Genomic DNA, 23,556 nt, shown 5'->3' on the forward strand with positions numbered 1-23,556 from the left:
CATGCAGCATCATGTAAATCTCCCACGGTTTTTAATAGAATCAACCATATTCTTCAACATCTTCACAAAATCCATCAATGGAACAAAGAAAACAAAGAAATAAACCATCTTTGAATGGAAATACATCACATAGTATTCATCTTCAATATCTTCATAGTCTTCTCTCTCAATCTCTCACATACAATCACTCTGTTTTAGTAGAATTGGCTATCTCTGACTCTCTCTCACACACTCCATCAATCATACATCATATCCTCACTACAATCTCTCAAAATTACTCTCAATAATCACTCTTAGGTCGTGGATACCCCTCCCAAGAGGTATGTCTGATATGAAAGGTCACCAGAGTCACTACAGTGTCTCTTCACAGCTCACTACTGTCACTTCATTCTAGTCTTCTCTTGAGTCTTCAGCAGCTACTTCTTCCACTTCCTTCAGCTCTTTTGCACTTGTATTCACCTCTTTCCAAGGCTAGAAAACTTTCCCAAAATCACACATACATTCCACAGAACACTTACAGAACAGTCTACAGAACAGTACCAGAACAGCTACAGTACAGAAACAGAACAGAAACAGAACAGAAGCAGAAGCTCTACAGAAGACCTACAGAAGGTTACAGAAGGTCATCAAAACCACATAACTAACTCTCAAACCATTCAAAACTCTCACCAACCATTCACTAAACTTTCACAATATCTCATTCTTCATCAATCAATACTCCATCCCTCCTTACAGAAGACAATCAGATTAAAAAACAGACCAAAACAGAACAAAACAGAAGGTATACAGAACCAATCAGAACATATTAGAACATCACAAAACCCTCAACAAACATCATGATCTTCCAAAACACAATCAATATTATCCAAAACGCTCTCAATCCACTTCCAAATCAATCAATCATCCCTTAAAATCAACCATTCAGCTCTCAAAAACAACAAAAATCATCCAAAAAACAAGTCATTTCAACACTCAACAGGGAGAAAAACAAAACGACAAATGGGGATGGGACGAGGGCATGCTTTCGTTTCCCACCGTGGACAAAGCCTCACACGAGCACGTGCATCGGCCATCGCCACCACCACGCATGAGGCGTGCTCCACGTTGTCTTGTCTGCCACATTCCGAGATGGTGTCGAGTCGAAAGACGATGGAGACGCTCATGCATTCCACCGTTTTGCGTCAACAAGAGCTTATCATGAGGTGCACTCAACCCCACCGGGAACAAGCCCCGCCGACGAAGAAGCACCTCGATCACATCATTCCATCGGTTTCGGTCCGTCCGTATCGATACAAGCCGCACAATATTCACGATGAGAATTGCCGTCAGCATTGAGAACCATGGAGCTCGAACACAATCTCACCACCAACGAGACATGTGTTCAAGGCACCGCACTTCGCTCCTCACCGCCTAGTGGGCACATGTTGACCACCACGACGCGACGTCCTCGCAAGGATCACCACAAGTCGCTTGAGCCTAACCGTTCGGCAGGGGGTACATGGCATTTTCTCAAGAGACACTCCTCGCGGACAAGACGGATGCGGGGACCATACGCCTCACCTCACCCTCCCTTGGATCTCCAAGGAGTGTTTCGATGGAGCAAGCACCACTACCCTCATAGGTGTTTTCGGCTCCAATGGCAAGGCATACCTATAAAGCACGAAATTTCTTGGGGGGCGGGGGAGAATTTTGGAGGGGGGGGCCCCTCGCGACATGGCATGTTGAGGGGGGGGGCGAATTTTGGGGGGGGGGGGGGGAGAAGGGGGGGAGAAGGGGGGGAGAAGGGGGGGGGGGCAATTTTTGAAGGGGGGGGGCAATTTTTGGAGGGGGGAGGGGGGTGGTGTGTGTTGAGGGGGGAAGGGGGGGGGGGGGATTTTGGAGGGGGGGGGAGGGGTGGGGTGGTGTGTGTTGAGGGGGGAAGGAGGGGGGGCCCGAATTTTGGAGGGGGGTGTGTGTTGAGGGGGCAGGAGGGGGGGAGGGGTGGGGTGGTGTGTGTTGAGGGGGGGGGGTGGGGGGGATGGGTGGGGTGGTGTGTGTTGAGGGGGGGGGGAGGGGTAGGCTGGTGTGTGTTGAAAGGCGGGGGGGGGGGAGGGATTTTTGAGGGGGGGCGTCGCGTCATGGTAGCTGGGTGTGTGTTGGGGGGGGGGCACGTCATGTTGTGTCATGTCATGGAGGGGGGGGAAGGGGGGGCGCGTCGCGACATGGTGTGGTGTGTGTTGAGGGGGGAAGGGGGGGCCGAATTTTGGAGGGGGGGATGTAATGTGATGTTGGGGAGGGGGAAGGGGGCGCATCGCATCGCATCGCAACGTGTCGTGTCGTGTCGTGTCGTGTTGAGGGGGGGGCATCGCGACAAGGTGTGGTGTGTGTTGGGAGGGGGGGCGCATCGTGCCGTGTCGTGTCATGGGGGATGGGGGGGATGTCATGGGGGGGGCGTGTCGCATCGTGTCGTGTCATGGGGGGTGGGAGGGATGTCATGGGGGGGGACGTGTCGCGACATGGTGTGGTGTGTGTTGAGGAGGGAAGGGGGAGGGGCCGAATTTTGGAGTGGGGGGGAGGTGGGGCCGAATTTTAGAGGTGGGGGGGAGGGCGCGTCGCGACATGGTGTGGTGTGTGTTGGGAGGGGGGCGTCATGGTGGGTGGGTGTGTGTGTCATGGTGTCATGGTTTGTTGGGAGGGGGGCATCGTGTCGGGTCATGGGGGTGGGGAGGGGATGTCATGGGGGGGGCATCGCATCGTGTCCTGTGATGGGGGGTGGGGGGGGATGTCATGGGGGGGGACATCGCGTCATGTCGTGTCATGGAGGGTGGGGGGGATGTCATGGGGGGGTGGACACGTCGCGACATGGTGTGGTGTGTGTTGAGGGGGGAAGGGGGAGGGGCCAAATTTTGGAGTGGGGGGGAGGTGGGGGGGAAATAGGGCCGAATTTTGGAGGTGGGGAGGAGGGTGCGTCGCAACATGGTGTGGTGTCTGTTTGGGGGGGGCATTATGGTGGGTGGGTGTGTGTGTTAAGGGGAGGGGAGCGTGTCGCATCATGTCATGTCATGGGGGGGGGAGGGGGGGCATCATGACATGGTGTGGTGTGTGTTGAGGGGGGAAGGGGGGGCCGAATTTCGGAGGTGGGGGGGAGGGCGCGTTGCGACATGGTGTGGTGTGTGTTGGGGGGGGCGTCATGGTGGGTGGGTGTGTGTGTTAAGGGGAGGGGGGCACGTCATGTCGTGTCATGTCATGGGGGGGGCGAGGAGGGGGGGATGTCATTGGGGGGGGAGATGTCATGGGGGGGGAAGGCGCGTCGCGACATGGTGTGGTGTGTGTTGAGGGGGGACGGGGAGGGGCCGAATTTTGGAGGGGGAGGGGGGGGCACGTCGCGACATGGTGTGGTGTGTGTTGGGAGGGGGGAGGCGCATCACGTCCTTTCGTGTCATGGGGGGTGGGAGGGATGTCATGGGGGAGGGGTGCGTCGCATCGTGTTGTGTCATGGGGGGGGATGTCATGGCGGGGGGTGCGCGTCGCGTCGTGTCGTGTTATGGGGGTGGGGGGGATGTCATGCGGGGGCGTGTTGCGACATGATGTGGTGTGTGTTGAGGGGGGAAGGGGGAGGGGCCGAATTTCAGAGTGGGGGGGAGGTGGGGGGAAGTGGGGCCGAATTTCGAGGTGGGGGGAGGGCGCGTCGCGACATGGTATGGTGTGTGTTGGGAGGGGGGGGGCATCATGGTGGGTGGGTGTGTGTGTCATGGTGTCGTGGTTTCTTGGGAGGGGGGCATCGTGCCGTGTCATGGGGTGTGGGGGGGATGTCATGGGGGGGGCGCATCGCATTGTGTCGTGTCATGGGGGGGGCACGTCACGTCGTGTCGTGTCATGGGGGGGGGGCGTGTCGCGACATGGTGTGGTGTGTGTTGAGGGGGAAAGGGGGAGGGGCCAAATTTTGGAGTGGGGGGAAGGTGGGGGGAAATGGGGCCGAATTTTGGAGGTGGGGGGGAGGGCGCGTCGTGACATGGTGTGGTGTGTGTTGAGGGTTGAAGGGGGGGGCGAATTTTGAAGGGGGAGGGGAGGGCACTTCGCGACATGGTGTGGTGTGTGTTGGGAGGGGGGGGCATCATGGTGCGTGGGTGTGTGTGTTAAGGGGAGGGGGCACGTCGCATCGTGTCATGTCATGGGGCGGGGGGAGAGGGATGTCATGGGAGGGGCACGTCGCGTCGTGTCGTGTCATGGGGGCTGGGGGGGGATGTCATGGGGGGGCGCGTCGCGTCGTGTTGTGTCATGGGGGTGGGGGGGATGTCATGGGGGGAGCGCATCGCGTCGTGTCATGTCATGGGGGGTGGGGGGGATGTCATGGGGGGTGTGTCGTGACATGGTGTGGTGTGTGTTGAGGGGGGAAGGGGGAGGGGCCGAGTTTCGGTGTGGGGGGGAGGTGGGGGGAAGTGGGGCAAAATTTTGGAGGTGGGGGGGAGGGCGCATCGCGACATGGTGTGGTGTGTGTTGGGAGGGGGGGCGTCATGGTGGGTGGGTGTGTGTGTGGAGCCCCAAGAGGAACACCAAGGAAAATGGAATTCTCTTGCAAAAAAATCTATCTTGCAACATCAACAAGCTTGTTTATCATGTTTCATATTTATCATGTTTCATATGATCACAATGAAGAAAAGAACACCAGGCACAACAAATCTTCATACAGCATCATGTAGATCTCCCACGGATTTGATAGAATCAACCATATTCTTCAATATCTTCACAAAATCCATCAATAGAACAAAGAAAACAAAGGAATACACCATCTTTGAATGGAAATACATAACATAGTATTCATCTTCAATATCTTCATAGTCTTCTCTCTCAATCTCTCATATACAATCACTCTATTTCAGTAGAATTGGCTATCTCTGACTCTCTCTCTCTCTCTCCATCAATAATACATCATATCCTCACTACAATCTCTCAAAATCACTCTCAATAATCCTTCTTAGGTCGTGGATACCCCTCCCAAGAGGTATGTGTGATATGAAGAGTCACCAGAGCCACTACAATGTCCTTTCATAGCTCACTACTGTCACTTCACTCTAGTCTTCACTTGAGTCTTCAGCAGCTACTTCTTTCACTTCTTTCAGCTCTTTTGCACTTGTATTCACCTCTTTCCAAGGCTAGAAAACTTTCCCAAGCTACACTCTCATCCATCAGAACACATACATAAGCATACAGAACAGTACCAGAACAACTACAGTACAGAACAGAACAGAACAGAGACAGAAGCTCTACAGAAGACCTACAGAAGGTTACAGAAGGTCATCAAAACCACATAACTCATACTCAAACCATTCCAAACTCTCACAAACCATTCAATAAACTTTCACAAGATCTCAATCTTCATCAATCAATACTCCATCCCTCCTTACAGAAGACAATCAGAACAAAACAGAACAAAACAGAAGATATATAGAACCAATCAGAACCTATCAGAACATCACAGAACCACATATCTCCACTGATAAACATCATGAACTTCCAAAACACAATTCCAAAACACAATCAATATCATCCAAAACACTCTCAAACCACTTCCAAACCAATCAATCATCTCATAAAATCAACCATTCAGCTCTCAAAAACAACAAAAATCAGCCAAAAAACAAGTCATTTCAACACTCAATATATCCCCACACTTAATAAGGAAGCGTCCTCGCGACCCAAAAAAAAGGGAATATAAGTTCAGGGAAAAGCTCAACTTTGATCTTCAATATCTCTTCAAAAAGAATCCATCCACCACGACCCCAACTTATAACCTGTTTCTAATATAAAAATACAAAGAAAGGAAAACCCTTTGTACATTAACACTTCTTATCAAACTAGGAAATCACAACAAATTTGTAAAGGATATAATAGTTTTCTTCTTCTTCATCAGCATCAGTCTCAACTCTCCAACCACGACCTCAACACCACAATTCTCCAAAATGTAGCTCGCACACGAAATCCAATCCAATAGGAAACCACCACATTCAATTTACATAAATTAACTCACAACACAAACACTAATACAACACAACCATCTGAATGACTCCTCCAAAAAGAGAGATTTTCATTAAAAAGCATCCACTATGCATTGGAAAGGTATCAATGAAGATGATCCCTCTTGAAAGATTGATGTTGTCGGAAACAATCCATAGACAAGGATTCATTTACAAAGTTTTTGGGAGGATTTTGAAAAAACTGAACACAACACATCCTTTCCAACAGGACCAGGTATCTGCTAGGCAAACAAAGGGCATGAAAATACAATATATCCAGCTGCTGGGAATCAATGCTCACATTGACATTCATGCACAACTTTGGAATAGGCTTGGAATCATTATGAGAGTGCCTATGCATATACGCAAAGTACCAAGCAAAGTGAGCAGTTCATCTCATTGAAGGATCTACAAACTATGAATACTGCTGAGCAAAATGAACATAGTTCTGATAAGCTTGACTGGCAGGCTGTCCATTCTCTTGGAATTACTAGCCAATTGATCTGAGGTCCTGTAAGGGAATCATCCGAACTCCATCCCCTTCTTCTGGAAATCTCCTTATCAAACCCGTCACAGTCACTAACCAACTGAGGTGGTTGAGATATAGAAGTGTTAGGAGAGGGTAATGGAATAAGGAAAAGTGGATGAAGTGAGGGATAGGCAAAATCATAAAAGGAAGAAAAGGTTAAAGAAGGAGTGGCAGAAATTTGGAGGGAATCACTAAGGAAGGGTGTTAACTGATAAATAGGAAATGTGGAGGGTACATGAATGGATGGAGACGGACATGGTGGAGAAGGGGAAAATACCCTATCCTCAATAAAGGAACAGTATGTAAAAATGGGAATTTGAGGGAAAGATGAAGGTTGGAAAAGAAGGGGTAAAATAGTGGTGGAATTAGATTGACAAAGGGAAAGATATAGAGCATATCGGTGAGCCATTTGTTGGTAATATAGGAGGGTAGGAACAGAAGGTCCTAAGAGAGATCATCTATGATAGGCATCAAAGAAGGTAGAATCAAACGGATTATGTTTTGAAAGATAGGCTAAGAGATCCACCCTCAGTTGATTAGTACTCTGGGCAGAGGTAGGAGCTGTGTTTTGTCTTTGATTCAGGACCACAGAATCAATCATGGGATGCCAGGAATTATCATGACAATCAGCCACTTTGGAGGAGTAACTCTGGAACATGTCAGCTATGTGCAACTCCAAATGGTTGACATACAAAACAACTTGTAAGACCACATTCCCCACATACCATGCCATATCCACCTCATTTGGAATTAACAAGTCTCCTCGTAGATACATGTATGACATCAACATGGTATATGGCGTGACATAATCTTCAAACACCATCCTTAGTACCTCTGTCAACAACTCAGCAGACCAAGCCCCACTCCATCCATCCTCTGGAAGAGATAAATCCATCGTGGAAAGCTTCATGTAGAAGACCAACTTCTGTAAGTGGTAGTGGACAAAGAAAGAATGGTCTGGTGGAACATATTCCTGAAACTGCTCAAAGGTAGACCATAACAAGTCCATTCTGGACTGCAATCTTTCCACTTTATCTTGGAATAGAGGACACAAAGTAGCCTGTCTTTGAAGAGCAACCAAGTCCTGCTGTGAGAGAGAAGGAATCAAGGGAACATTAGGGCTTGGAGGAACAGAGCGTGACTTTGCCAGTTGATCTTGCAACTGCTTGATTTGGGAGGCTTGGGATGCCACTGTGTCATTAGCAATCTGTAAAGCTGAAAGTTTGTCATCTAAGATAGCTTGGAAATCCTGCGCTTCTCTGGACATCCTCTCCTTTTCCTCTGAAAGGCGAATAACCTAGGATTGAGCCTCTAGTAACTGGAGCTTCAAAGAAGAGATCTCATCGCTTTGGGTGGCAACCAGTTGGGTTTGTTGTTCCATCTGCTTAAACAAATCTGCTAGGGTATCCTTAGGAGAAGCTAACTCGGATGTTGCCTTATGCAACTGGTCCTTAGACTGCATGAGCTCTTCATAAAAGGATGCGTACAGCTGTTGAACACAGGCAGTCTCACTGACAATTCAATGGAACTTTGAATATCTTTACAGAGGAAAGGAATTGCATCTCCTGAGACTAGACTGTTTAGGGAGGGAACTGATATCTCCAAGGATCCTTCACGACGTGCTCTGAACAGGTTATTACAAGTGAGATACCCAGGGAGTTCACTGCCAGAGGTAGCAGGGATGGGTACTAAAGGAAGTACTGAAGGAGCTTTATCCGCTACCCGCTTCAAGCGTTTGCACTGTATGACCAGGGGAGACAGAGAATTATCATCCTCTATGTCAATAGGTTCGGACTCATCTGAAGGTGGAGGAGGAAGTACTGGATCGGATGGAGGAGGTGGAGGCACAGTCTTCTATAAACCTGAATAGGTTAAGAAGGCAGACAAATATGATCCATATGTGACATTGGTAACATTACCCCTAGTGACTTTGATGAAATGTTGATCCATTTTAGTGAGGAGGTAAGTGCTCCAATCAATAGCAACTCCTTTCAACACCATCCTGGAAGCTGTAAAAAGCTCTTTGGACAAATACTGGGATGGCGTTTTGGCAGGCATAAACCTGTCCTGGAGAAACTGACAAATCATCTTCCATACAGGATCAGTGATCATGGAAAAGGAAACTCCTGAAGAGTTAATCACCTTCTTTACATCCAGCATTTCCCTTGTCTGCTTTTGCAACAGCTTCAGAATCTCTTCATTAGAGAAAAGCTGACGACTGGTCACAAAAGGTTCACCTTTGGAGGGAAGAGACAGAGCCTTCCCTAAGCCTCGAGGTGTCAAAGTCATAGAAATTCCCTAGACTAGTCCTGTCTTCTTGCTGTAGGAGGCCAGAAACTCATCACATAACGACGGATCCTCGGGAAGCAATGGAAAAGAAGTAGCCACAAAAGCAGCAAGTCCCACCTTCGTGAGAGGCTCAAAAGTAAGTAGGGAAGAGTAATCCCTACTAACTAATGGGACATACTGTATAGGGGGAGGAGCATGAGAAGGCCCCATTCAGATGGTTACACACACATCACAAACACAGACAATCAAGGAGAATGCCTGCAAAGCAACAGACAAAAATCCAAGGATAAGAGAACAACCAAAACAATAAAACGTGACTTGACCGAATAACCCCACGCAAACCACAGCCTAGAAAAAATTTGACATGACCTTGAGACATATGCGACCGAAAGCTTCATGCTATGCATCAGACAAACACCCAAAACCCCGTATCAGGCAATAAAAGAAAAAACTGCACACCGTACCCAGAACCGTAACAAAGACAGGAAACCAAAACAATACCACATCCGACACATATCAAGACTACAGCGTTGATAAACCAGTGTTTGACTATGATTTAATGAAGGGTTTATTTTAAGAAATTATTAAGAATGGGTGAATTTTTATTAAGTGATAAATCTTAGCAAGAAAATGGCGGTTCCTTATTATAAATTTAATTACCAATTATTGGGTTAAAACGGTGCTTTAATTCGAATCCCGGACTTCGATACCCAGACTGGGTCTCTAAATGCAAGTTCATTGATTACAAATTAAGGTGATGTGGAGCGCTTTTTTGCGAGCGCGTGCTCTTGTGACGGCTGGTTCATTTTAATTAAAAATTAAAGTGCCTTTGGAGCGCAGGTAGCGCGTGCTAAGTGAACGGCGGGTTTATTTTAATTAAAAAAAATACGGTGTGTGTAGCGCGAATGCGCATGGAAACTGTGGGTGAATAAATAGTTCATTTTAACAATTAATGTGTGATTAAGGGGGAAATGAAAATAAATAAAGCACATAAAATAAATACCTGGAAGGGATGTGTATGTAATGGCCTAAATGCGCACGGAAGAGTCCCCCAACAGAAGTGAATCCAGTAAAAGAAAAGTAAAGACCACTGACGAAACAATAAAGACAACACCTTAGTGGGTTTGGTGATTTTGAATGTATTTTTATAGTGTGGTTTCATTTATTTGTTTTGGTTTTTTTTATTATTAAAAGTTGTTATTATGTATGGATTGGGTTTATTTTTTTTGTGGTTGTTTTGTTTTTGTTTTTTAATATTAATAATAATAAAAGCAAGATATATAGCACATGAATATGTGATGAAGGGAAAAAATGAAAATTCAGCCAAGGAGGAAATAACCACAATTTAGGGTATGAAAATAAGATGGAGATTGTTAGGGTGAAGTGTTGTGTGTTGGTCATATTTGTGTCATTTGTTTTTGTTTTTTTTTTTTGAAATATGGGTGCCATGTATGAAAATATTTCAAAGTGAAAAATGAAGGGAAAAATGTCAAGGGGGTGGGTGGAATTTTTTTTAAAAAAATTAGAATTTTTTGAGAATGTTTTACTAATTTTAAATGAATTTTTGACATTTGTTGGGAATTTTGGGATAAATTGGGAAATATTGAATTTTCAAAAATTTTGGGGGTGGAAATTTCTAGCTGACAAATTTCCAAAAATTGGCAAAAAGCGAAGGGAATTTTTAGAAATTTTTTAGAAATTTTATTGAGTGGAAATTAATTTATAAATTAATTAAATCAGTTAAATCAGGAAAATCAGCTTAGTCTGGTAAGTAAGGTCAAATTAAGTCAGCTAAGTCCTGTTAGTCTGTGTAAGTCATGTAAGTCAAACTAAGTCAAGTCAGGTTAGTCAAATGAAACTAGGTTAGTCTGGGTTAGTCAAAGTCAGTTATTAGGGGGATTAAGGCAGATTCTAGCTAATCTAGGGTAGACTAACTAACCTAGGGTTAGTTAGGGTAAGGTGGGGACTAACCTAAGGGGGGTTAGTTAACCTAAGTAGGGTTAGGGTTAGGGTTAGGGTTAGGTTAGTCTAACTATGCTATGGTTAGTGTAACTAGGGGGTGGGGTTCAACTAACTACAGTGGGTTAGGTAGACCTAGGTTGGGTTAGACTAACCTAGGTTGGGTTAGACTAACCTAGGGTGGGTTAGTTTGACTTGGGGGGGGGGGGGGGTTAGATTTAACTAACCTAGGTTAGGTTAGTTGGGTGGGGGTTAGGTTTAACCAATTAAGGTTAATAAACTGCATGTAGGTTAGTGTAACTAACCTGAAGGGAGCTAGGAGGAGGAGGGAGGAGGAGAGGGGTGGCGGCGACGTCGAAAATGGCGGCGGCGGGACGACCAGGCGGCGGCGGCGTCGAAAATGGCGGCGACGGCGATCGTGGTGGCGACACCGGGCGGAGTTGGCGGCGCTTGACTTTGTCCGGCGGCGGGCTCTGTAGGTCGGCGGCGGGCGACCAGGCGGTGACACAGGGCGGAGTCGGCGGCGTCCTGGCGGCGAAGAGCGGCGTCCATGTGGCAACGAGCAGGTGCGGGCGGCGGAGGCAAGTGGCCCTGGCGAGACGGCGACGGCCCGGGCCACTAACGCTGGCGGCGACGACAGCCCTGGCCGTAGTGGCGATGTAATGGGAGGGAGGTCATGAAGGGAGAGGGGGAGCGCCCGCTGGGGAGGAGGAATGGCGTAAAGGGAGGGGAGGGAGAAGGGGAAGAAGGCGGAGGGTGTAGGGAGGAGGAGGGTGGAGGAAGGGAGGGAACGCAAAAGGAGGAGGGTGTAGGGAGGAGGAAGGAGGGAGAAATGGTGGTGGTAGGAGGGAGGGAGGGAACGCAGAAGGAGGAGGGTGTAGGGAGGAGGAAAGAGGGAAAAGAAGGATGGAGGGAAGCAGAAGGAGGAGGGTGGAGGGAGGAGGTTACGGGGAGAGAGAAAAAAACAAGAAGAAGAAGAAGAAGAGAGAGAGAGAGAGAGGAGAGAGAAGAGAGAAGGGGGGAGGGTGGTTGAGAGTCGGGGGGAGAGGGTGTCCTAAAAAATTAAAAAAATAAATGAATTAATTAATTAATTAATTAAAAAAAAGGAAAGGTGAGACGCCCCTGTCCTGCGCGCATGCGTGGGGCGGGGGTAAAAAAATTTGCGGGGCCGGGAGTGAAAAGGCATCCGGATATGGGGACGAAGCACGCGGACATGACCGGGGCGCGTTAAAACGCGTAAAATTGAAAAAGGGCGCGTTCACGCGCGGGACGGAGCGCGTAAAAACCCATAAAAATAAAAAAAATGAATAACTCCCAATCCGGACGTCAAAACGAAATAGCGTAAAAACAAAAAATGGGCAGGACGACAGGAAAAATATGCGACGGAGGTTCCGGGAAGGGTAAAGGGCGGTCACGTGCAAAAAACACAAAAATCGGATAAAAAAATGCAATTAAAAATTAATATAAAAAAATCTGTGCATCGGAATGAGGTGCAAAAAAAAGGAAAACTACGCGAAAAGACGTGCCCGACAATCTTAGCACATCAAAACATAGTTTCGATTGAGATAAGACACATTCACGTGGGAAAAACTGTCAAGATTGTGGGAGAGACGGAAGGAGTCTCACTTGTAGCTTTCTTGCTTGCACAATGGGGGAATACACACAAGGGTGGAGGCTGAAAACAGTTTTCCTCTTCTTAGTTGTGGAAGCCAAAAGAACTCAAGTACAAAGAAATAGAAGAACCCTAGATATGGGTCTCAAACCAAACTCAACTAACTAAGGTGGCATACTAACTGAGCCACGAACTAGAGTAGATAAGGATAGCTATCATGTAGCTATTATTCAGGGGCGGTGTACCAACCGCATCTGCAACTGACAAGTCGGAGACATAAATACACAACGGTCACCCTGGCGTATCACGAGTGGAGCTCGATATGTCAACACTCCCCCTCGAGCTCAATCCCAATTCCTGCACACCAAGCAGGTCTCTGAACTTGCGCAGTTTCTCTGCGCCCAATGCCTTCGTAAATATGTCAGCTACCTGATCCTCTATGCTGACATAAACTAGATCAATAAGACCTAGTAAAACCCTCTCTCGCACATAGTGATAATGCACCTCCATGTGCTTTGTTCTAGCATGATAGACTGGGTTATTTGCCAAGTGTATACTACTCATGTTGTCACAATAAATGACAACTGGCCCATCTGTAGACTGATGCATATCATAAAGTAGCTTATGCAACCAAGCTACCTCACATGCAGCCATTGCTGCACCCCTGTACTCGGCCTCTGTGCTCGACAAGGCAACTGTAGGCTGTTTCTTGCTGCTCCAAGTGACTGCAGCACTCCCAAAAGAGAACACATATCCACTGGTAGATCGTCTATCAGAAATACTACCAGACCAATCAGCATCAGTGTATCCATGCAGCTGTATCTGAACCCCAGTCTCATAAAATAGTCCATACTGCAATGTGGATTTCACATACCTGAGTATGCGTCTAGCTGCATCCAAATGCGGTTTCCTTGAAGCCTGCATAAACTGACTTACCAATCCAACAGCATAGCTCAAATCTGGCCTGGTAATAGTCATATAAATCAAGCTTCCTACTATACGTCTGTACATAGTAGGGTCTTCCAGAAGCTCACCTGCATCTACGCTTAGCTTCACATTCTGCTCCAAAGGAACTGAAATAGGCTTACAGCCTGTCATCCCATATTTGGACAGCATGTCCAATCCATACTGCCTCTGCAAGAGCTGTATCCCACTTGGTGATCTAATCACCTCAATGCCCAAGAAATAACGCAGCTCTCCCAAATCCTTCATCTCAAACTTCTGCTTCAATAGCATTTTCACATGAAGGATATCTTCATCACTGTCACCTGTCATAATCAAATCATCAACATAAATGACAAGTAGCATAATACCTTTCTCTGTTTTTCTCACATAAAGTGAGAAATCTGCCTTGAAAATCTGAAAGCCAATAGTGACAAGATACTGTCCTATCTTGTCAGACCATGCTCTAGGTGCTTGCTTCAATCCATACAAAGCTTTCTTCAACCTGCAAACAAACTCAGGATGAACAGCATGCACATAACCTGGTGGCTGCTCCATATAGACCTCTTCTTGCAAATCACCATGCAAGAAGGCATTCTTTACATCCATCTGATGTAAAGACCATCCCTTTGACGCAGCCATAGCAATGACTGCTCTTACGGTTGCCATCCTTGCAACCGGACTGAATGTTTCTTCATAGTCAATGCCATATGTTTGTGCATACCCCTTGACTACTAATCTTGCCTTGTATCTGTTCACAGAACCATCAGCATTGTGCTTCACCTTATAAACCCACTTACAGCCAATTGCATTCTTACCTTTAGGCAAAGGTACCAATTCCCATGTAGCATTTGCTTCCAAGGCATCCATTTCTTCATCCATGGCTTTCTCCCATTTTTCTTTTCCCATGGCTTGCTCAAAAGAAGTGGGTTCTGGTTCCTGTATCACCTTGACCATATATGCATAGTGAATGGCTGTAAATCCATCATATTTCAGCCTATCCACAGGATACCTAACTCTGGTAGACCTGCGTAAAGTGGGTTCACTCCCAGGTGCTCTCAAAACATCCCTGGTCTTCCTTACTCCAAGTGTAACAATAGAAGGAATACCCAACTCATCAATGCTCTGTTCTGAGCCACTGGATTCACCATCCACATAAGAGTGACCTGCATTCACATCAAACATGGGCTGATCAACCTTCTCTTTTCCTTTTCGTGATACCTGCGTACCACTATCTGCATTACTTTGAGAAGATTCTCCTGATCTCAATCTGCCTGTCCATGGCGAAGAATGTGAATCACTGCTAGAGGACGCTCCAGGTCCACTAATATTTTGTGACTGATGCTGTGAATTCTGTGCAACATTACCATTTTGTGCATCTACATCATCAATCACATTTACTGGTTTATACCAGCTACTCATCTCATCAAAAACAACATCTCTGCTCACTGTAAACTTACGAGTAGAAGGGTTATAGCATCTATACCCTTTTTGCTGCAGAGAGTAACCAATAAAGATGCACTTCTCAGCTTTTGGATCCAACTTGGATCTCAGCTCATCTGGCACATGTACATAGGCAATGCAACCAAAAATTTTCAAATGAGAAATATCTGGTTTCCTACCAGTATACCTCTCCTCTGGAGTCATTCCATGTATTGCTGCAGTGGGAGTCCTGTTCATTATGTAGACTGCTGTAGCAACTGCTTCAGCCCAATAAAAATCTGGCAAGTCTTTTTCATTGAGCATGGCATGAGATACCTCTCCAATATGCCTATTTTTCCTTTCTGCAATTCCATTTTGTTGTGGGGTATAACTGCATGAATATTGCTTCTTTATGCCATGCTCCTGCAAGAACTTTGCAAACTCATTTGAGAGGTACTCTCCCCCTCCATCTGACCTTAGGCATTTTATTTGCAGACCTGTTTCTTTTTCAGCCATAGCTTTAAGAGTTTTGAAATGCCCAAAAACTTCACTTTTCTTTTTCATAAAATACACCCAAACTTTTCTGCTATAGTCATCAATAAAAGTGACAAAATAATGACAGCCTCCAAGAGATGCAGCTTTAGTAGTCCACATATCAGAGTGGATTAATTCCAATGGCTTCTCACTCTCTTGAACATGTCTAGGAAATGGTTTCCTTGCCTGTTTTCCAAACTGACAGGCTTCACATACCTTATGCATTTCTGCAACCTTGAATTTAGGCAATCCTGCAACAATATTTTGGGCCTGCATTGATTTAAGTCGCTGTACATTAACATGACCAATGCGTTTATGCCAGATATCAATATCTGCAACTACACCGGTCCCATGTGCAAACATTGCTGCACTCAATTCAGACATGTCTGCATCCAACGTAAACATTATGCCCTTCTTCTTTTCTTTTGCTATCAAGCGACCTTTATTTTTCATATCCTCAACAAAGCATCCATGAGGATTAAATCTGACCTGCAAGCCCTGCTCAACCATTTGACCGACAGAAACCAGATTCTTGGTGATATTCAGGACATGAAATACATCGAACAGGTATTTCTTTTTCCCATCCTGCATAGACAAGGGAATTTTTCCAATCTGCACAATAGGATGTGCAGTATCATCACCAGTCTCCACAAATCCTGGTTTTTCCATTTTCCTTGCATCCTCCATCCATTCTGCATGACCTATCATGTGGTTTGATGCACCTGAGTCAACATACCATACATCATTGCTTTCTTCTGCACTTGTCACAGAATTGTTCATGTGCTGCACCATGAACAAATGCTCATTTTTGTCATCACCCTGTCTGCTAGAAGATGCGTAATTCCCTTGTTGCAGTTTTCCATTCATGATGTCATTCTGCTTTTTATAGCAGTCTTTAGCCATATGACCCATTTTACCACAATAGTAGCATTCAACATTACTGTTTGCATTTTGACCTCTTTGCCATCCACCACGACCTCTTTGGCTCCCCCTGCCTCTAGAGTTACCACGTCCTCCTCCATAGGACTGGTTTTCTTGAGTTTGCTGCATATTCTGATTTCTACCACGGCCTCCAAATCGGCCTCCTCTACTTCTGCCTCTACCTCTTCCAGCATTTGAGTAGAAGACAGCTTCTTTTGAAGTTCCTCCTGAAGAAGATGCACCACCATTTCTCTGTTCCTCAGAAATTAGAAGAGCAATCAACTCCTCAAAATCAGGAAATCTTTCACGAACTGAAATGGATGTCCGAAACTGTGCATAATCCTTTCCTAGACCATTCAAGGTCACAGAAACTAAATCATCATCTTCCACTGGTGACCCAATGAAAGCAAGTGCATCTGCAATCTTCTTCAGCTTCATATGGTAGTCGTTGATGCTCATATTTTCTCTTTGCACATTGTGCAACTCTTGCTTGAGCTGCATTTTCCTGGCTTGCGTATTTGTGCTATACATTTTTGACAAAGTATTCCATGCCTCCTTTGGCGTACTTGCATCCTGAATATGCACAATCATAGAGTCTGAAATGCTGATAGACAACCAATACATAACTTTCCTGGCTCTCTCATGCCATGCTTTAAATGCCTGCATTTGCTGTTGATTGGGAACATCAGGAAGAACTGGTTCTTCTTCATTTCCTGCAACAAATTCCCAATATCCTTTTCCCATAAGGAAATTCGTCATTCTAAACTTCCATGCTTGGAAGTTGTTCTTGTCAAGCTTTTCAGTGACAATCTGTGAAAGAGAATCAGATGCCATTACAGAAGACTGCAAAAAATTCTGTCACTGCAAAGACCACAGCTTCACCCTCACAAGGGAAAATCTGTAAAACTGGCGAAAGTGGTATTTGACCACACAGTCACTTCCTAGTGACGATTTTGCATCAACAGGCAACAGGGATGATTCTGTAACTCCCAATGTCTCTGCGCACAAGCATACAATGCAATTTTTACAGTAACTATTCACCGACCTGTAGAACAGTGGCTGCACAGCATAAAACTGGGCCTTTTCCTGAGTGCGTGCAGAAAACTTCCGCCTCCAAAACAGGCCCCGAAATGGCCTCAAATCAAAAAAATAAGGTTGCCGAGGGCTAAAGCCCTCGCCCGCAGCATATACTGCCCTCTTGCTTCACCGCGAAGGGCGTCTCAACCTGAGACAATGCACTCCTGCAATTTCCGGCTGTGCTACCTGCAGAGATTTGCTCCCAAAACAGAAAATGAAAGCAACACTGCTCCTCTTACTAGACCACCGCGAGCTTGGCTTGCTTTCTTGAGCTCCTTACCACGAACAAGGCTCTGATACCATGTCAAGATTGTGGGAGAGAAGGAAGGAGTCTCACTTGTAGCTTTCTTGCTTGCACAATGGGGGAATACACACAAGGGTGGAGGCTGAAAACAGTTTTCCTCTTCTTAGTTGTGGAAGCCAAAAGAACTCAAGTACAAAGAAATAGAAGAACCCTAGATATGGGTCTCAAACCAAACTCAACTAACTAAGGTGGCATACTAACTGAGCCACGAACTAGAGTAGATAAGGATAGCTATCATGTAGCTATTATTCAGGGGCGGTGTACCAACCGCATTTGCAACTGACAAGTCGGTGACATAAATACACAACGGTCACCCTGGCGTATCACGAGTGGAGCTCGATATGTCAACAAAAACCCAAAAAAAAAAACCCGAAAATGGAATCAAAAATTAATAGCGGATGAACCGTGCGCCGGAATGACATGCAGTAAGAAGGAAAAAGGTCCACAGGAAGGAGTGGCATAGGGTTATCATGTTAAACCACAGTTCCGGTGGAAGTAGGAGGGGTTCACATGCGAAAAACTCCAAAAATACGCTTAAAAACTCATTTAAAAATTAATAAGTAAAAATTCGAAAGTCAAAAGAGGGTGGAGGAAAAAGAAAAAAGGTAGGGGAAGACACGGAGGACACGACTGTCAAATCAAATTGGAATTCCAATGTAAACATGGCAGGTTCACATGGAAAAATGTCAAAAAGACGCACGAAAAAGTCGTAAAAAACCGAAAAATTAATATTGGATAAACTTGTAGCGGAATGACTCAGAGTAAAAAGGAAAAATGTCAAGGGGAAAGTGGTTGTCAGGGCTATGATATCAGATCACGGTTCCGAAGCAAGAAAAGTGTGTTCACATGGAAAACCGGCTAATGTGCGAAAAATGCTTCAAAAACTAATAACTCAAAATCCGTGTACTGAAACAAGGGTAGGTAAAAAGGAAAAATGGTCAATTCACAGGGAGGAACAGGGCTATAAGGTTGGATTTGGACTTCGGTGAACGTAGGGTGCGTTCACATGGCAGGACAACAGAATCAGGGAATGAAGGAAAACTGCAAGGGAACAGCCCCAAGGGTGGGTGCAACATAAACGGGTGGGTGGGAAGGGACCCCATTAGGGTAAAAGCAAGTCATGGCAGAGAGGCATGAGCAGGTTAAGGCATATGCAGAAGGGTATGCAATGTAGACGCGCAGGGACGTGTCCCCACACTTAAGATCTTAACGGATAGGGTTAACTGAACAACAGGGACCTAGGACCATGCCACAGACCATCCACTAACTTCCCCACACTTAAAACATAACCGTCACGGAGAAACCAAAGTTGGAGGGTTAGAAAAACTTGGCCCATTTTGTCAAGAAGCAAGGTTGAGTGTCGATGGCACGTCCTGTGTTGTTGTTGGCTTCTGGAGGTACCAAGGCATCTTCCAGCACACGTCCGCCATGGCAGGGACTATGTGGCAGCACCCAGGGAGGTAGCTGATAGAAAGAATCGCAGGAAATTTATCGATGATGAGGGATATTGCACTCAACTCACAGTCACTCATATGGAATGAAAGAACAGTCACTCATATGGAATGAAAGAACAGTCACTCGTCCCATGACTAATATCACTCGAGGAAGAATGATGGAAACCCATATCTCGTACCCGGTTGAGGAATCAACAAAGGAATGGTGCAGAGGGAGTATGCCAGGGTGCACAATTGATGGTGCATCAGTGCGTCCAACCCGTCTGGCATAGGTGCAAGGAGAAAGGCCAGGGAGCCTTGTAGTGCAGTGTGTAGAACAGAATGATGTGTTCTATGTTGATGGAACGTACCTGACTCCAAAGGTCATAACGTCCCTCAATCCTCACCTCTCGGTAATTGATTGAAGAAACTCCAGTTACACTCAGCCCACCCTCTATCTCACGCTCTGTTGAAAGATACAGAGGGTAACCATGTCCTGAAACCCATTGATGTAATCCTCACGTTCACTTGTGCAAAGGTTGTATGTCTTGTGCGCATTTGATGGTGCAACTGTGCATCCCGTCCAGTGCCGGCATACAGTGCAAGAAGGAAGGCCAGGGAGCCTTATAGTGCAGTGCACAAGAACAAATCGTGCTTTGTGCATTGAGAGGTCCATCCCATGCGTGCAACACTTCATTCACACTTCTCACCTCTCATTTGATTTGAAGGGAAAAGACTGGTCTCTCGCCCCACCCTCTATCTCACTCGTTGTTGATAGTTACAGAGGGCAATCCATACGCACGTCCCCATTCGGTTAGGATGAAAGCTCACGTCACTCGATTGTTTGTCGATGAAGATCGCGTCGTCAGTTGTTGAAGAGGCGTACCGAGGGAGGTAGCCATCAAATTGAACGTTGTGTTAGATAGGACATGTCGTCTGCGAGAGGACAGGTAGACACTCTGTAGAAAGACCCAGGACACAGCGTACCAAGGGAGGTAGCTTCGGAACTGGAACCTGAGGATGTCAATTGATGAATCCACTTTCTGGACTGCTGGGTGTTGCCACCTTTTTCATAGCCAGCTTCTCGCCCAAGGGTGTTTACCACCGTTCCTTGGACGAGGCCTGCTATGATAGGGAATTGCTTCCTTTTCTCTCATAACAAATTTTTTTTCTTGTTTTTTTTTCTCTTGTTTTTTCTTGTTTTCCCCTATTTCCGAGGGTGTTTCCACCTTTTCTCGAAGAATAGGTCGGCATGACAGGGACCTAAGTCCTTTTCTCCCATGACCGATATGTTTTTTTTTCTTCTTTTTTTTTCTCTTTTTTTTTTCTTCTCTTCGAATTAAACAAGCGAATGGTAGAAAGACCATGTATCAAGAACAACCTCGCTACTGTCGCTGGCGGAAAATAGAGGATAAGAGATCAAGGCTGGAAGGTAGGGTGGAGGGGACTTAGGGTTGCGTCCATCTCATCAGGAGTGATTGAAAAAAAGCTATCAGAAGTAGCATCATAAGAAGTACAGTGCCGTGCCAACGAGCGAAAAGATCAAGTGACCATAATTGTCAAGATCCCCAAGGAGGGAAGTACTTCTTCAGGCAATATCCATTGATCAGAAAGGGATCATCAGAGGCATCAACGGTCTGCACTTGGACATAGCCATTAGGGTTGACGGTAAGTACCTTATATGGGCCCATCCACCGCTATTGAAGCTTGCCAGGAAACTTGCCAAATCGTGAATCATAGGCTAGGACCAAATCACCTTCTTTGAACTCCTTGTGCTTGATGAAGCTATCATGGTAAGCCCTACGTCAAGCTTGCGTGGCTTCCATGCACTGTAGAGCCATCCTACGAATTTCGTCTAAACATTCCAGGTGCAGGAGATGGCGTTGTAGTGAATCATCGTCCCCCAAATGCTCTTTGATAGCCACTCTCAAAGAGGGTAATTCCTGTTCAACAGGGAAAACAGCTTCTGTACCATACACCAGCTGGAAGGGTGTCTGTCCTGTTGCTGCTTTATGGGAGGTTCTGTACGCCCAGAGGGCCTCTGTAAGTCAATCATCCCAATCACGACGATAGGCGGCAATTATTCTTGTCAGAATCGAGCAGAGGATGCGATTGGTGACTTCGACTTGGCCGTTGGCTCTAGGGTAATAAGGAGTGGACTTGCGATGGCGGATCTTATACAACTCTGTCAACTCTTCCATGACTTTATTAAGGAAATGAGTGCCTCTGTCACTTACCAACTCTAAGGGACTGCCAAAACGGGTGATGATATTCTCGTACATGAACAGGGCCATGCTGTTACCATCGTCCCACCTTAGAGCTTTAGCTTCACACCACTTTGTAACATAATCCGTACATACGAGGATGTATTGGTTCTGTTTCCTTCTGGTGGGAGGGTCGATTGGGCCTACGAAGTCAATGCCCCACTTCTCAAACGGCTTCAGGGGAAGGATAGGTTGTAGTGGCATGGCACTTGTCTTCGTGGGTTTCCCCATTCTCTGACAAGCATCACATCTTTTACAGTAATCATAGGCATCCTTGTGGATGGTAGGCCACCAATAACCTGCTAGCAGAGCCTTCCTGGCTGTGGCTTCTCCTGCAAAGTGACCTCCACATGGCTCGTCATGGCAAGCCTTCAGAACAATCCCAATCTCTTCTCCTATGACACATCTTCTGAGCACTTCATCTTTGCCTTTCTTGTACAATGCACTGCCTAGCAGAGTGTAGGGGGACTGATTCTAGCATAAGCTTCTTCATTTCCCACCTAGAGATATCAGGAGGGTACTGTTGGGTTGCCAGCAGATTGGCAATGTCTGCATACCAGGGAGTGGCAGTTTCTACCAAGAATAGGGAAGCATCAGGGAGGTCTAGATCATCCTGCTCCTCATCTGCAGTTTGTGGGATAATACGCGATAGATGATCAGCCTTGTTCATCAAGAAGGACAGGGCCTCATGATCCACATAAAATTTAAAGTGGGTGGACAGGAGGTAGTGGCGGAACTTCTCTAGGGCAAACACCATTGCCAAGCACTCCAGCTCTGTCACTGTATAGTTCCGTTCCCTATCAATGACTTTTCGGCTTGCATAATAGATGGGTTGATCCAGCTTAGAGGAGCCCTTCTGGCATAGGACTGTGCCTAAGCCTTCAATAGATGCATCAGTGTGTACATGGAACTCTTTCATCCAATCAGGAGGTTGCAGAATGGGTGCCTCAATCAGACACTGCTTCAGAGTGTGGAAGGCTTTGTCACATTCTTCCGTCCAAGTAAACTCTGCATCTTTCCTCAGAAGCTTATGCAAGGAGGTTGCCTTTCTTGCAAAATGGGCTATGAACCTTCTGTAGTAACCCACATGGCCTAGGAATCCCCTCAACTATTTGAGGTTGGTGGGTGCGGTCAGAGCTGCGATCTTTTCGATCTTTGCAGGGTCTGTTGATATCCCTTGTGCAGAGACAATGTGGCCCAACAGAACTCCAGAAGAGACCCCAAAGATGCATTTGTCGGGGTTGAGGGAAATCCCATACTCCCGGCATCGGTCAAAGCATTGTTCCAGGTGTTCCCAGTGTTCACGGATCAAACTATAGACACAGAAGTCATCCAAATATACCTCAATGAAGTCGTGCAGATGATTCTGAAATGCGGCCATCATGACTCATTGGAAAGTAGCAGGGGCATTGCAAAGCCCAAACGACATTACTCGGTAAGCGTAGGTCTCCCATTCTGTGGTGAAGGTTGTTTTGGACTGGTCTTCTTCTGCGATTTGGACTTGGTTGTATCCACTGAATCCATCCAGAAGGGAATAAAGCTCATGTCCTGCCACTGTGTCCAACAGTTGGTCTGTGAAAGGGATAGGAAAGTGGTCCTTCTTCATCTTGGAATTGAGCTTTCGAAAATCCACACATATTCGCAATTTGCCATTCTTCTTGGGTACAACCACGATGGGTGAAACCCATTCACTATTTGCCACTGGATAGATGAACTCGGCTTCCAGAAGCTTCAGCAGCTCCGCTTTCACCAATGTGGAATAATTCGGGTTCATTCGCCTCTGTCATTGCTGTACTGGCTTGGCATCAGGCTCCAAGTCAATATGATGTTGACATATTGTGGGATCAATCCCCTTTAGGTCTTTGTAGGACCATGCAAACACGTCCAAATTTTCTTTCAACAAGTTGTACAAGGTTGACAACTCCTCTTCTGGGAGACTGCTACCCACCTTCAAGTGGCGTTCAGTGCCTTCTACATCCACAAAAGTTAACTGCCTTTCACCTTCTACTTCACGGATGAAGGTCCCATGGACTGCTTTTGGATACAGATCCGACTCCTTCAAGGGAGTGGTGTCCTCTTCTGATGTCCCACTAGAACCAACTTCTTCTTTTGGTGGAGCCTTAATTTGCACCTTGAGATGTTGGAATGGGATTAGAGCCGTTTCGGGTTTGGTTTCAAAATTAATTACCTCTTGGCTTGAAGACTCATCTTCTGATGACGCATCCAGGAATGTCACATAACAGGGACCCTCTGATTTCTGTTGGGTTTGTGGGACTG

General features: G+C 46.3%; 1 non-coding gene across 1 annotated transcript; it reads right to left on the bottom strand.

Annotated features, from left to right (window-relative positions):
• Positions 1 to 5,692: 5,692 nt before the first annotated feature.
• LOC148020485 (small nucleolar RNA SNORD36) lies at positions 5,693 to 5,760 on the bottom strand. The gene has a single exon (XR_015694808.1). It is a non-coding gene; the product is annotated as a small nucleolar RNA SNORD36 (small nucleolar RNA).
• Between the last annotated feature and the right edge of the window lie 17,796 nt (positions 5,761 to 23,556).

Source organism: Lygodium microphyllum, chromosome 18, assembly GCF_053477565.2.
Source record: "Lygodium microphyllum isolate KBCC chromosome 18, Lygodium_microphyllum_v1.1.10, whole genome shotgun sequence".
Taxonomy (NCBI): Eukaryota; Viridiplantae; Streptophyta; class Polypodiopsida; order Schizaeales; family Lygodiaceae; genus Lygodium; species Lygodium microphyllum.